General features: G+C 37.0%; 1 protein-coding gene across 1 annotated transcript in view; it reads right to left on the minus strand.

The window, feature by feature from the left end:
• LOC143032269 (uncharacterized) overlaps positions 1–14130 on the minus strand; it is a 77343-nt gene that overhangs the window by 31797 nt on the left and 31416 nt on the right. The window lies entirely within an intron of this gene.

Consider the following 14130-nt stretch of genomic DNA (forward strand, 5'->3'; position numbering starts at 1 on the left):
CCCACCATTCTGCGAATCAAAAAGATCGAGTAATACAGCTGTAACTTTATATTTCATAATGTGAGTATTGTGGTGCATCATCGTACATCAGGCAGCTAATGCTGCCTGTGAGAATTTGACTCGTATTAAAGAGGTTAGATTTCTTTTATTGTGTTAAACAGGGAGGGAAGTGTACCAGTGAATTGGAGATGTGCATGTATAGTTTCACTATACAAGGGTAAGAGGGGTAACTGAATTCCTCCAAACTTTTCTTCCTGGAAGGAAATCAACTGCCTGGCCCTTGGGCTCATCATCCCCTACTAAGAAAGTTGGTGCCAAGTGTGAAGCAGTGACAAAAACTGACCATATGCTCAGTCACTTAAAATTTTCCTCCAGCTATCTAACTCAGATACTGCTTGTATCAAAGTCTGAGGATAGTATGAAACAGTTGGTAAACTTGAATGGGTGGGTAAGAGGAGAGAAGTAGAAGTAAATGTGGGCAAAAGGTGATGAGATGTGGCAGGCTGAATACAAATGTGAAGGGTGAAAAGCTGGGGGAAGTAGAGCTTCAAGTATTTGGTGTTGCATGTGGCAGTGAATGGGGGTGACTTGTAGAGTAAAGGAGGGAAATGTTGGGAGGATGAGAAGTTAAGAAATATGTACCCATGGATGAATGCAAAGAGAGTAATTGTGGCCAAAGAACTATACAGAACAGATTTGAGGGAGGTAGGAAGAGCCAGAATCTGTTTGAGAAGTATGGTAGGTAATATAAGGATGGAAAGAAGGGCAATGGGGAGCTGTTGGATGGAGTAGATCAAAAAGCACTGAGGTGGTTTGGATATACAGAAAGAATGAAGAAAAGACTAGCAAAAAGAATGAAAACCAGAACTGGTTGGAAACTTGTGGGGAAAACAAAGAATGTGGCAATAAGAGCAGTGGGAAAGAGAAAGGGTGCTAGATAGAGTGAATGGAGAAAAGTGGTAAATGGATGAAGAAATGTGCCCCAAGTATGAATGGTAGGTGTATGCCTTGGTTGCCCCCCACCCCCTCCCCCTGTATAACTGGATAAGGTCCTTTTGACTCTGCCATCTCCCTCATGAGGAGAAAAAGGCCATTTGATGTGTATGTATCTAACAACTTAATTCTTCCTAGTGCTATCCCAGTCCTCTGGCAATGATCCATGAGGGTACATGTGTACAAAGGAGCAAAGCATACATATACCAAATACCCAACCCACACCTATCCCAAACCCATTTATCACCCCTCCCATCTTAGCATAATGGTACATAATATATCAAAAAGCCTTTTCCCCCTTATATAGGGGGTAGTGGCCAGGTCAAAAGATACACCCACCTATCTATTTCCCTTTTATCTTAGCTCCGTGTGTATGAAGAACCATCCCTGTTCCCCACCCACTACTCAGGTCAGAAGCAATGCAGCAAGACATGATATATCCACAGCAGGACCTGATAGCCTAAGCTGGTTTACCACCACAGCTTCATTTACATGGTGACCTTTTTCTTTTCACCTGGAAATAGAGTAGATGAGAAGAAATCCCTTCAGGCTGCACCAACTTGTCCATTCACAACCACTCTAGTCACACCTATCTCTTGCCATCTCCCTTCCCTGCTCAGCAGACATTTCTCTTTAACCTATGGTCTCCTCCACCTCATTAATCTCATTCTTGGTCATCCTCTCAAGTTCACTCAATCCACCTCTGCCTTTTACACTCTTTTTGCTAGTCTTCTTTAACTAATTCCATGTACATAACCCATCACACTATTCTTTCATCAACCCTACCTGTCAGTTCCCTATCCACCCCCACTATCTTCCTCACCTCATTTCTCACTATTCATACTTATAACCCCTACTTACACTCCATTTTGCCTACCTTACATTCCAAATCTCTACCCCATACAGTGTTGTAGGCACAATCACCACTTCATATAGTCTTCTTTTTGCATCCATCCCTAGATGCTTATTTCGCATGACACCTCCACCCCACTCCATTCCCTGCTGTATTTGACCCTAAATATTTATAATAGAATTATCTACCTCTATTTTCTCCCCATTAAGGGTTGACTCCAATTCGCTGCCACCCACATCCCTTGTACGTCTCATCACGTTACATTTACCCATATTTACTATCAACTTCCTCATATCATATACTTTCCAAAACTTTGTTACTAACTGCCTTAGACCCTTCTCTAACCCAGACATGAATGTAGTGTCAGCAGTAAACAACTGGCTTAACTCCCAGTTATCTTACTCGCACTAACCATCTCCATTCCCCTGTCCATCACCCTTGCATTTACTTCTCATACCACCTCATCCATGTATACATTGAACAACCAAAATGACATAATAGAACCATATCCACATTTCTAATATGGAGTCCCAGAATAAACTGTCCTCAGCAGGGCATCTGGAAGAGGGGAGGAGGGCAGTTGCAGAAATCCAGGGTATGTTTGAAACTTTACCGGTCGTTGCATATAATTTAATTATTTTTTTAAGTTACAGAATATCTGTGTATGACTGATGGAAGTAAAAATGTAACTTGTGTAGATAATATAAGCTTATGCCTATGCAGTCAATTTGAAGTGTGTATCTTGATGTGACCCTATACCATTAATGATATAGATATATTTGACACTACCTTACAAGTATAACTACAGATGCTCTTGGTCCTATATATCATTCTTTTAATCAAAGCAAGTGATGAGATAACCTAATACGAAATTAATAACAGCATATGATGAAGACCACAGAATCCACTTCACCTCGCAGTCATTATGAACTTTTGTAAACAAAGGTGCTTCAAGGACACTCCATCAACTCTAGGTAACATTCTCCTAAGTTGTCTAACTCCACTCCACCATAGCTTCACTTAGCCCCCTCCATCTCCCATTTTAAACATCTAGAAATTTCCCATTTCCAAGAGTTCTCCCATGCATGATCAGGACCCAACAGATGATTCCTTTGAAATCTATCAGACCCTCATACAGAGCAAAATAAATTTTAGTTACCAAGCCTCCTCTGCTTCACCCACAACCTAGAAGAGGCATAATGGCTTGTGACTAGTTCTGAATATGTCAGTGTGTCAACATAACATAAGAATGAAGGAGACTGCAAGAGACCATAAGGCCTATACTAGGCAGTTATATGTCTATTACCACCTGTCATCCCCATCCATAAAATTGTCTAACCATTTCTTAAAACAATCGATAGTGTCAGTGCTCACTATGTAGTTACTAAGTCTATTCCATTCGTTGACCACCCTATTAGTAAACCAGTTTTTTCCTGCTTCCTTTTTAAATCTAAATTTGTCCAATTTAAATTCATTACTGTCAGTCCTGCCCTGTTGTCTTAATATGATGACCTAGATTGTGTCACCCTTGTTAAAGCCTTTGATCCACTTGAACACCTCTATAAGATCACCCCACACCTTGCATCTTTCCAGAAAGTGTAAGTTAAGGTGGCTAAGCCTCTCTTCGTAGGGTAACTTTCTGAGCCTATGTATCATTTTGGTCATTCTCCACTACTGATTCTAGTGAATTGTTGTCCATTCTATGAGACGGAGACCAAAACTGTACCGCATAGTCAGTGATAGGTCTAACTACCGCTAGATAGAGTTTGATAATTACCTCTGCACTTTTATTTGTAACTGTCCTAGAAATGAAACCTAGTGCTCTGTTAGCTTTATTCCAGGTGCAAATGCACTGTTTCGGGGATTTAAGGTCAGGACTTACTAGAACTCTCAATTTTCTCTCACACTCAGTTTTCTCTAAAAACGTGTTATCTAAGCTATATCTATTTTCGGGATTGTGTAGCCCTACGTTTAACACGCTGCACTTGAAGTCCAATTGCCACTTCACCGACCATGTGAATCCTGGCGTCGTTTCCCGATCTAATTAGGAGTCTTATTTTAGTGTCGTCTGCAAGCATACTAACATCATTATCAATCCCATTGTTCAAGTCGTGTATATACATAATGAACAATAAGGGACTCAAAACCGAGCCCTGGGGAACTCCACTAGAAACATTCCCCATTTGGATTTAACACCATTTATGGTGACCTTTTGTTTTCTGTCACTGATCCAAACTCTAATCCATTCTAACATTTTTCCTCCTATGCCATGGGCTTTGGTTTTATTTAGTAGTCTCTGGTGGGGCACCTTGTCGAACGCTTTGCTAAAGTCAAGGTAAATAACATCGTAACTATCATTGTTATATGACGCCTTATATTCATTCGTGTAAAAAGACAAGATTGGTAACGCATGACTTATCCTTGGAGAAACCATGCCGAGAGTCACGAATCATATTATGTCTCTCGATGTGATCTCTGAGTCTATTAACTATTATTGATCCAAGCATTTTACCTATAACTGATGTCAGACTGATTGTCTTGTAGTTGTATATAGACGATTTATCTCCCTTTTTGAAAACCATAACAATAGGCACAAAATCAGTGTCTACCGACTTATTAAATATTTTGTTAACTGGTCGCAATTTCAAATTTACACTCTTTAAGCACCCTCAGAAAAATTTCGTCTGGACCCGGGGATTTTGTAGCATTGAGCCTTTCAATCTACTTTTACCTTACTAATGCTGATATATGATAGTCTACTTTCTTCATCCCCACTGTAAATCGGATCACAGTCGGGTCCTTTATCTAACCTCTCCTTAATAAACACCGAGAGAAAAGATTTGTTAAACTCCTCACTCATTTTTCCTCCGATTCTATGATGACATTTTCGTCGTTTTTAATTGGGCCTATCCTTTCCTTTTTTTCCTGTAGAGATGAAAGAAACCCTTGGGGTTGGATCTCGCTTGTCTGACAATCATAATTTCATAGTTACGTTTCACTGTGAGCGTATTCTTTTTAATTAACCAGTCTTGCCATATCGTTACATTTGGATCTAAGGTGTGTTTCTCCGTTTTCTTTTTATCATTATTATTATTATTATTGTTATTCTTGCGTAAAGCACTCCTTTCATTCCATTCTCATATTTAAGCCTGTCCATCATCCATTTGGGAGTATTACTATTTTTCCGTATTGACTTGAGAGGCATAAATTAATTTTGTGTATTTATAATTAAAGCTGTTAGTTTACATTTCATCCAAATCGCTGACTGGTCTGATGACCTCGCGCTTGTGATCAAATGTCTTATATTCACTCTCATCTCATCAAAATTGGCTCTCCAGAAGTCCGGTACCAGAACGTTATTCGAACTATTTAATTCTTGCCAATCAATATTAAATCTTATTTCCTGATGATTAATTGTCGCGGGCGATTTCTATTTTTGCCAGCATCTTTTAAATCTTAATTATATATATATATATATATATATATATATATATATGTGTGTGTGTGTATTTACCTAGTTGTATTTTACGGGAAGGGGAGCTATGCTCGTGGGGTCCCGTCTTCATATCTCATTTTATCTAAACTATTTTTAAATTCATGTATTGTTTTTGCACACACCACTTTCTCATCTAACTTGTTCCAACTGTCTATTACTCTGTGAGGAAAGCTGTTCTTTTTCAAATCTCTTCTATAGCTGTCTTTTTTTTAATTTTCTTTCCGTGTCCTCTTGTATTTTTGTTATCCCATTTTATCAGATTCTCTCTATCAGTCATTTCTATGCCTTTCATGATTCTGTAAATAGCTATCAAATCTCCTCTCTCTCTTCTTTGCTCTAGTGTCTGTAGTTCAAGTTTTTCTAGTCTCTCTTCATATGATAGTTTTGAGAGTGTTGGTGCCAAATTTGTAATTGCTCTTTGTATTCTTTCAAGTTTTTTTATACATTTTTTTGTACTTGGTGACCATATCGTTGCTGCATATTCCAATCTTGGTCTTATCAGGGTGATTAGGATTTTCTTCACCATTTCTTCATCCAGGTATGTAAATGCAACTTTGATTGTTCTTATTAAATTATAAGTTTCTCCAAAAATCTTATTTATATGTTTCTCAGGTGACATATTATTCATAACAATGACTCCCAGGTCCTTCTCATTTTCTACTTTTTTTATTCCTTCTTCTCCCAATTTATATGCTCCTGTTATTCTGTTTTTGCTTTTTCCAAATTCCATTATACTACACTTTTTTGTATTGAACACCATCTCCCACTTCCTACTCCATTCCTGTACTTTAATTAGATCTCTCTGTAGTGATTCACAATCTTCTTCAGTTTTCACTCTTTTCAGTAGTTTTGCATCATCTGCAAAGAAGCTCATATAGCTTTCAATTCCTTCAGCCATATCATTTATATAGCAAACATTATTGGGGCCAGAACTGTTCCCTGCGGAACACCGCTTATTACTTCATCCCATTTTGAGTGCTGGTCTCTTATCACTACTCTCATTTTTCTTTCTTGCAAAAAGTCTTCCATCCAATTTAGTAGTTTGCCCTGTATTCCTCCTTGAGTTTCTAATTTCTTAAGCAACTTCTTATGTGGTACTTTGTCAAAATCTTTCTTTAGGTCTAAAAATGCACAGTCCGCCCATCCATCTCTTTCTTGTATTATATCTATTAGCCTTGAATAGAAACATATTAAATTGGTGATGCATGATCGTCCTTGTCTGAATCCAAATTGCCTTGGATTTAACACTTTGTTTTTTTCTAAATATTTTACCCATCTACTTTTGATAATTCTTTCACAAATTTTTGCTATTGTACTTGTTAGAGAGACTGGTCTATAGTTGGTAGGTTCTTTATTTCCTCCTTTATATATAGGTACTATATTTGCTTTTTTCCAATCTTCTGGAACTTTTCCTTCTTTCAAGGAACTATTTAGTATGCTATGTATTTTGTCTGCCAGTTCATTCCTGCATTCTTTCAGAATCCAGTTTGCTATTTCATCTGGTCCATGCAATTTTCTGACATCAAGATTACTCAAGTGTGTTAATATTTCATTCTTTGTTACTTCTATTTCTTCTATAGGGGGGACTTTCTCTTTCCATTCGTTCTCTTCAGGTTGTATGTTCTCCCTTGTAAACACTGATTTAAAATGTTTGTTCATAATTTCCGCCATTTCCATTTCCTCAGTGTATTCAACTCCCTCTTGTCTTAATTTCTCCAAGTCTTGTTTGTTTTTCAGTTTATTGTTTACAAATCTGTAGAATAGTTTTGGTTGATCTTTACACTTTTCTATGATATCTTTTTCATATTTTCTCTTTTCCTCTCTGCACGTTTGTACATATTCATTTCTATAACCGGTATATATTTTCCATTTTTCAGGTCTGTCTTTTTTCCATCTGGTCCAGGCTTTGTCTCTTTTGTCTTTTAGCTCCCTACAACTTTTGTTGTTCCGGCATTTTACATATTCTTTTTCTTGTTTTTGTCTTGGGACATACTTTTCCACTCCTTTTTTGTAAATTTTTGCCAAAATATTCCATTTCTCTTCTACTGTTGTTTCTTCTTTGTATATTTCTTCCCAGTTTTCTTGTTGAAAGAATTCTCTTATTTTATAAAAGTTTGTTTTTTCATACATCATTCTTCCTTTTCTATATTGCTCATTTGTTTTCCTATATTTTTCTTCATTAAGTTCCAGTTCAATCAATATGTGGTCACTTTTACTTATTGGTGTTTTATATTCAATCTTGTCCACTATTCTAGGTTCAGATGTAATTATTAGGTCTTAGTCTCGATGGCTCTTCTTCATTTATATACCTGGTGTTCTCCTGTATCCATTGTGTCATTGTATGGTCAGTAACTATCTCAAGTAGAGCGTTTCCCCATGAGCCGTCTCCACCCTTTACTGTCATTTCTTCCCAGCAGATTTCTTTGCAATTAAAGTCGCCCATCATAACTATTTTTCCTCCCTCTTCCATTATCTTGTTTAATGTTATCTCTGTGTCCTCTAACATACTTTTATGTTCACTCTCTTCCCATGAGGCTGTTTTTGGGGGCACATAATTGATCACAAACTTTCTGCTCTTCTTATCTCTGTCTTCCACTTCCATCATTATCATCTCTACTGTATTCTTTCCATATATGACACACTTCACGTTTATATCCTTCTTAGTCAGGAACATAACTCCACCCCCTTCCTTTTTCACTCTGTTTCTAATCCAATAATTATATGCATCATGTCCTACACTGTTGGGTGGTAGTGGGCCTTTTAATTTTGTTTCTACAATTCCCATTATGTCCGGTTCTTTTTCTTTCAAATAATCATTCAGCTCATTCAATCCTGTTATTAATCCATCTATATTTGTGTAAGACACTTAGTTTTCTGTCACTTCCATTGTGTTCTCTGTTTCCCTTTTGTTTTTCTCTTGTATGTCGACTTTCTTTAGTTTCATATTCACTACTCTCCAATAGAATCTCTCTTTTTCTGACTCCGTTCTGTTCTCGTTTTTTTCCTTAGCTTCAAGTCTTTTCTGTTTTTCTTCCTCTCTTTCCTCTTTATTCATTTCCCTTTTTATCCATACCTTTTTATATTGTTCACTTGTTGCTAGTTTCCCTGTTTTGGATAAGATATTCTCAGCCGTCGTTTGTGACCTGAATTTAATCTTAATTGGTCTGGTCTTGTCTGTACTATATTTCCCGAGCCTGAATTTCTCTTCGATTTGTTTCATTATTTCTGGTTCATCTTCCTGATCTAAGTCTAGTAAATTTCTTACTTTTTCATTTTCCTCTTTGATTCTTGTGGTTCTATCTGGGTTATGTTTCTCTTCCATTCCTAATATAATTATACATTTCTTTCTGTCTGCTAAGTCTCTTACTATATTCTCCTTCTGTCTCATCACTTTAATAACTGAGTCTTCAGTTTGTTCATTCATTTGCTGTCTGATTATGTCAGTGAATGCAACTTTGCTATTTTCTTGGATTTTTTTCCAACCCTCCTTGTTCTCCTTATTATTCTCCTTTAAGACTTTATTCTCTTCTTTTACTTCTTTTAACTGTTTTTTTTAATTCTTCAATTTCCTTAGTTAAGTTTTTGTTCGCCTTCTCTAGTTCTTCCAATTTTTCAACCCTCTGTACAATGTACAATGTTGTTAACATGACCGAACCTACGCTCCAAGTCCTCGATCATCTTATCGACCTTCTCTTCTAGTCTTGTCAGTCGGGGGGAGTTTGTGTCCCCCCCACCCTCTTTAAATCCCTGGAAAATATTCTCATCACTTTCTACTGTATTGCTCTTATCTATACTTCTAATCTTTACATTTTTATTAGACATTTCATCGTCGCTCAGCTGGTCGGGGGGCCGTTTGTTTACCTTTCGCCTGTCTGCCTGGGCCAAGTCCTCTCCTTCCTCATTTCCTTCCATTTCCCTCAGCAATCCCTCCCTTTCTCCTCTTTCCCTACTTTCCTACTACCCCACGAGCAATTTCCCCCCCACCCTGTAAATACAATAGGCACTTCTCTTTGCGTTGGGATCCACGAAACTTCAATTTTCTTCAGAACGTCTTCTAAGCCGTCCGTTCGTTGAAGTGTGTGTATTTACCTAGTTGTATTTACCTAGTTGTATTTTACGGGAAGGGGAGCTATGCTCGTGGGGTCCCGTCTTCATATCTCATTTTATCTAAACAATTTTTAAATTCATGTATTGTTTTTGCACACCCCACTTTCTCATCTAACTTGTTCCAACTGTTTATTACTCTGTGAGGAAAGCTGTTATTTTTCAAGTCTCTTCTATAGCTGTCTTTTTTTATTTTCTTTCCGTGTCCTCTTGTATTTCTGTTATCCCATTTTATCAGATTCTCTCTATCAGTAATTTCTATGCCTTTCTTGATTCTGTAAATAGCTATCAAATCTCCTCTCTCTCTCTTCTTTGCTCTAGTGTCTGTAGTTCAAGTTTTTCTAGTCTCTCTTCATATGATAGTTTTGAGAGCGTTGGTGCCAGTTTTGTAATTGCTCTTTGTATTCTTTCAAGTTTTTTTTATACATTTTTTTGTACTTGGTGACCATATCGTTGCTGCATATTCCAATTTTGGTCTTATCAGGGTGATTAGGATTTTCTTCACCATCTCTTCATCCAGGTATGTAAATGCAACTTTGATTGTTCTTATTAAATTATAAGTTTCTCCAAAAATCTTATTTATATGTTTCTCAGGTGACATATGCAATGACTCCCAGGTCCTTCTCATTTTCTACTTTTTTTATTCCTTCTTCTCCCAATTTATATGCTCCTGTTATTCTGTTTTTGCTTTTTCCAAATTCCATTATACTACACTTTTTTGTATTGAACTCCATCTCCCACTTCCTACTCCATTCCTGTACTTTATTTAGATCTCTCTGTAGTGATTCACAATCTTCTTCAGTTTTCACTCTTTTCAGTAGTTTTGCATCATCTGCAAAGAAGCTCATATAGCTTTCTATTCCTTCATCCATATCATTAATATATATAGCAAACATTATTGGGGCCAGTACTGTTCCCTGTGGAACACCGCTTATTACTTCATCCCATTTTGAGTGCTGGTTTCTTATCACTACTCTCATTTTTCTTTCTTGCAAAAAGTCTTCCATCCAATTTAGTAGTTTGCCCTGTATTCCTCCTTGAGTTTCTAATTTCTTAAGCAACTTCTTATGTGGTACTTTGTCAAAATCTTTCTTTAGGTCTAAAAATGCACAGTCCGCCCATCCATCTCTTTCTTGTATTATATCTATTGGCCTTGAATAGAAACATTAAATTGGTGACGCATGATCGTCCTTGTCTGAATCCAAATTGCCTTGGATTTAACACTTTGTTTTTTTCTAAATATTTTACCCATCTACTTTTGATAATTCTTTCACAAATTTTTGCTATTGTACTTGTTAGAGAGACTGGTCTATAGTTTGTAGGTTCTTCTTTATTTCCTCCTTTATATATAGGTACTACATTTGCTTTTTTCCAATCTTCTGGAACTTTTCCTTCTTTCAAGGAACTGTTTAGTATGCTATGTATTTTGTCTGCCAGGTCATTCCTGCATTCTTTCAGAATCCAGTTTGCTATATCATCTGGTCCATGCGATTTTCTGACATCAAGATTACTCAAGTGTGTCAATATTTCATTCTTTGTTACTTCTATTTCTTCCATAGGGGGGACTTTCTCTTTCCATTCGTTCTCTTCAGGTTGTATGTTCTCCCTTGTAAACACTGATTTAAAATGTTTGTTCATAATTTCCGCCATTTCCATTTCCTCAGTGTATTCAACTCCCTCTTGTCTTAATTTCTCCAAGTCTTGTTTGTTTTTCAGTTTATTGTTTACAAATCTGTAGAATAGTTTTGGTTGATCTTTACACTTTTCGATGACATCTTTTTCATATTTTCTCTTTTCCTCTCTGCACATTTGTACATATTCATTTCTATAACCGGTATATATTTTCCATTTTTCAGGTCTTCTGTCTTTTTTCCATCTGGTCCAGGCTTTGTCTCTTTTGTCTTTTAGCTCCCTACAACTTTTGTTGTACCGGCATTTTACATATTCTTTTTCTTGTTTTTGTCTTGGGACATACTTTTCCACTCCTTTTTTGTAAATTTTTGTCAAAATATTCCATTTCTCTTCCACTGTTGTTTCTTCTTTGTATATTTCTTCCCAGTTTTCTTGTTGAAAGAATTCTCTTATTTTATCAAAGTTTGTTTTTTCATACATCATTCTTCCTTTTCTATATTGCTCATTTGTTTTTCTATATTTTTCTTCATTAACTTACAGTTCAATCAATATGTGGTCACTTTTACTTATTGGTGTTTTATATTCAATCTTGTCCACTATTCTAGGTTCAGATGTAATTATTAAGTCTAGTCTCGATGGTTCTTCTTCATTTCTATACCTGGTGTTCTCCTGTATCCATTGTGTCATTGTATGGTCAGTAATCATCTCAAGTAGAGCGTTTCCCCATGAGCCGTCTCCATCTTTACTGTCATTTCTTCCCAGCAGATTTCTTTGCAATTAAAGTCGCCCATTATAACTATTCTTCCTCCATCTTCCATTATTTTATTTAATGTTATCTTTGTGTCCTCTAACATATTTTTATGTTCACTCTCCTCCCATGAGGCTGTTTTCGGAGGCACATAATTTATCACAAATTTTCTGCTCTTCTTATCTCTGTCTTCCACTTCTATCATAATCATCTCTACTGTATTCTTTCCATATATGACACCCTTCACGTTTATATCCTTCTTAGTCAGGAACATAACTCCACCCCCTTGCTTTTTCTCTCTGTTTTTAATCCAATAATTATATGCATCATGTCCTACACTGTTGGGTGGTAGTGGACCTTTTAATTTTGTTTCTACAATTCCCATTATGTCCGGTTCTTTTTCTTTCAAATAATCATTCAGCTCATTCAATCCTGTTATTAATCCATCTATATTTGTGTAAGACACTCTTAGTTTTCTGTCACTTCCATTGTGTTCTCTGTTTCCCTTTTGTTTTTCTCTTGTATGTCGAACTGCCTTAGTTTCATATTCACTACTCTCCAATAGAATCTCTCTTTCTTTGACTCCGTTCTGTTCTCGTTTTTTGTCTTAGCTTCAAGTCTTTTCTTTTTTTCTTCCTCTCTTTCCTCTTTATTCATTTCCCTTTTTATCCATACCTTTTTATATTGTTCACTTGTTGCTAGTTTCCCTGTTTTGGATAAGATATTCTCTGCCGTCGTTTGTGACCTGAATTTAATCTTAATTGGTCTGGTCTTATCTTTACTATACTTTCCAAGCCTGAATTTTTCCTCAATTTCCTTCATAATTTCTGGTTCATCTTCCTGAACTAATTTTAGTAAACTGCTTACTTTTTCATTTTCCTCATTGGTTCTTGAGGTTCTATCTGGGTTATGTTTCTCTTCCATTCCTAATATAATTATACATTTCTTTTTGTCAGCTAAGTCTCTTACTATATTCTCCTTCTGTCTCATCACTTTAATAACTGAGTCTTCAGTTTGTTCTCTCATTTGCTGTTTAATTATATCAGTAAATGCAACTTTACTGTTTTCTTTTATCGACTTCCATCCCTCTCTGTTTCCTTTACTATTCCTCTTCAATTCCTCATTCTCCACCTTTACTTCTTTTAACTGTCTTTTCAGGTTTTCTATTTCATCAGTTAAGTTTTTGTTCCCCTTCTCTAGTTCTTCCAATTTTTCAACCCTCCGTATAATATTGTTAACATGACCGAACCTACGCTCCAAGTCCTCGATCATCTTATCGACCTTCTCTTCTAGTCTTGTCAGTCGGGGGGGGGGGGGGGGGGTTGTGTCCCCCCCCCCACCCTCTTTAAATCCCTGGAAAATATTCTCATCACTTTCTACTGTATTGCTCTTATCTATACTTCTAATCTTTACATTTTTATTAGACATTTCATCGTCGTCGGGAGGCCGTTTGTTTACCTTTCGCCTGTCTGTCTGGGCCAAGTCTACTCCTTCCTCATTTCCTTCCATTTCCCTCAGTAATCCCTCCCCTTCTCTTTCCCTACTTTCCTACTACCCCACGAGCAATTTCCCCCCCACCCTGTAAATACAATAGGCACTTCTCTTTGCGTTGGGATCCACAATACTTCAATTTTCTTCAGAACGTCTTCTAAGCCGTCCGTTCGTTGAAGTGTGTGTGTGTGCGTGTGTGTGTATGTATATATATATTTAAATGTTAACGAGTCTTGCTGCCAATATGCGCTGAGAGGTCATTCCACCGATCTACTGTTCCATGTGTAATGTTACAGAGCTGGGCGCGTTCCTCGTTGCGTTCCATTTTAGTTTGACCGCGGTTAGCGCTCCCAAACTATTATAACAATATAGGTGCCGGTATAGTATGTGGCCTACGAAAATTTTCTTTGATACAGAATGTGGCCTACCGGACTTTTATTTCGGTATGAACCTGTCTCTGATATTTTGTACTGATGTCCTCTTGTCGACTTTCATTTCGGCTTATGCCTAACCACAGTAACCCGACGAAAAACCTCATGCTGGAAGTGATTTTTTTTTTTACATCATTAACATCTCTCTTCCGCTTAAAGAGGTTCCCACCCCTATTATCCTCTATGTTCTTATTACTCTCCTCGGCCATTTCACCCTTCATGTGACATGAGAACGGCAGCCTTGATATTCACAGTGGATGTAACTGACACCTTCCAACACAACAACTGTCCAAACTGATTACTCATTCGTTAAAAAGATATATTGGGTTTTATTTCTTACAAAAAAATAATAAACCTTGTGACAACACCACCTTTTTTTGAT

This window comes from Oratosquilla oratoria, chromosome 1 (assembly GCF_046742065.1).
Source record: "Oratosquilla oratoria isolate Oo_2021 chromosome 1, ASM4674206v1, whole genome shotgun sequence".
In the NCBI taxonomy this organism is placed as follows: domain Eukaryota; kingdom Metazoa; phylum Arthropoda; class Malacostraca; order Stomatopoda; family Squillidae; genus Oratosquilla; species Oratosquilla oratoria.